The 2,015-nt window shown below is 39.0% G+C and overlaps 1 protein-coding gene across 1 annotated transcript in view; it reads left to right on the forward strand.

Annotated features, from left to right (window-relative positions):
- Positions 1-2,015, forward strand: part of LOC118340929 (trace amine-associated receptor 1-like) — a 5,942-nt gene that overhangs the window by 3,724 nt on the left and 203 nt on the right. The window lies entirely within an intron of this gene.

Raw genomic sequence — 2,015 nt, forward strand, 5'->3', positions numbered from 1 at the left:
CAGGTTCCTCTGGCTCGTCCTAGTGCTCCAAATGGAATTTGCAACAATCCACCTGGCAGTTTCTACAAATATAACAGAAAGTAATTTTTTTCATAAATTAAATTTAAAACTTTATCAAATTAAAGTTAAAATAAATAATAAGGTGTGGAAATTAAGGATGAAAGCAGTGCATGGATGTACGTCATGTCTGCTGTGCAGGCGTTAAAGATGCGAAACTAAAAGACAATTAAAGCTGCAAGCAGCGTTCAATACGCCCTTGCACCCTGCCCACGTCAGATGGAGCGGCAGGGCACCGTTACCAGAGGTTTGTTTACACAGCTTTTAATTTTCAGGACTATTAGACACTGCGTAATGAATAAAATATTATTTTCTTTGTGGAATAAGGGGCAAGAGACAAGACATGTTAGACATTTTGTTTATATTTGATTAGGCTTCAGGCAGTAAGGGGCATTATGACTATGATTCAAAATTGGCCTAGGAACAATGTGGAGCCAAGTTACAACACTTATTTTCTATTTTTTTCATGCCAAAATTCGCCAAGTTGCCACAGTAGGTGAGTGTCTGAGGTGGATCTGGTCAACCTGCTATGAGAAGAATATCAAGGTGTAAAACATGTAATTTCCTGTTGCCAGTAGATTGCGCTCTGACTGTGAGTGAATATTGGCATCTGGAGGTCTTCAGGTTGGGACTCTTTTCAAACTTCTAAGTTTGCGGCAGATTTCACCATGTACATTTTCATGGTGAAACATCGATTTGATGCCACTCCAGAGACACTCTGGGTCCGTGCAAACTAAAGACCTTTGTGATGCTAGATTGCAAAGCTTTTGAGTTTTCATTGAACAATTTACAGTCGATCTGCTTCATTCTTTAGCAGGAGTTTTCTAAAGTACCATGTCTGTAAATTAAAAATGGCCAAACTTCCTGTGGGATTTAGCAATCAGCAATAACTTTGACCTGGAACTCAGCTGGTCCTTTACTTGGTAAGTATCAGTAAAGTTACCTTGTTCACTAACTTTTTGTAGTTTTAGTTGACCCATATGTAAAAAATTAACTTCTAATCTAATCCATAAGGACCAAGTGTAAACGTGTAATGATGTCACCCATTGGTTTGTGGAGTTCCGTTTTGAAGCCTCAATTTTGGCGTTATGGTCTTTGCCATTACTGTTTGTCTGAGCCAGCAGAGGTGACGTACTACGAGTTGAGCTGCGCTCATTGGCTGCACAGTTTTGACTTGTCCATTGCAGGAAACAATGGCAGCTTACCTGTTCAGACACAATCTGTATTACAGATGAACAGTACACTAAAATATGTCGCTGAAAAGATTGTAAGTGAGAAAAAGGCAACACGGTGACAGAATCTTGCTTCATATTTGATCAGCACTGCCTAGTTTGACAGTTTGATCTGAGTTTGGTGTGTTGAGTTGGACAGACTCACTGAGAATGACTTGTCAATCACAAGCTGGCCACGACCAAAAGCATACCCTGCTTTATAATCTATTTTACTCTAAATAGGACCATAATTTACTAAATGAACATCATGCTGTATGGAAGAAGACTTGAAACTAGCGAATAAGACCATAAACTTGATAGGAAATTGTTTACTGAGCTATTAAGTCAAGTGAGAAGTTGGTTAATTTTTCCATAACACTATATGGTATTGTTGTGTTATTGCAGCCAACGGAGCTGACCACTATTGGCCATGAGAAAGAATGCAGGTTTAAGACACTTCTAGATGGCTTCACTTCACCGAATGGAATCTCTGTCCACTAATTATTTACTGTCAATGATACTGATGTAAAAGAGCAATGCCAGCCTCCCTGGTCTCTTTGGTCCTATTAGTGGGTGCTGCAGAGCCGACAACCATAGTTGATGGTCAGGTAAGATGTTGGAAAGTTATCCCATGAGTTATGACATAATTTCGTATCTAGTGTTTTATATCTATGTGGTGTAAAAGGTGTATTATGATTAAAAAAACACATCCGTAACCTGGATATCAAACTGTTAGCTATGAGTCTC

The sequence above is a fragment of the Morone saxatilis genome, unplaced genomic scaffold, assembly GCF_004916995.1.
Source record: "Morone saxatilis isolate NCDOM2014 unplaced genomic scaffold, NCSU_SB_2.0 Contig7, whole genome shotgun sequence".
NCBI classification, from domain to species: Eukaryota; Metazoa; Chordata; class Actinopteri; family Moronidae; genus Morone; species Morone saxatilis.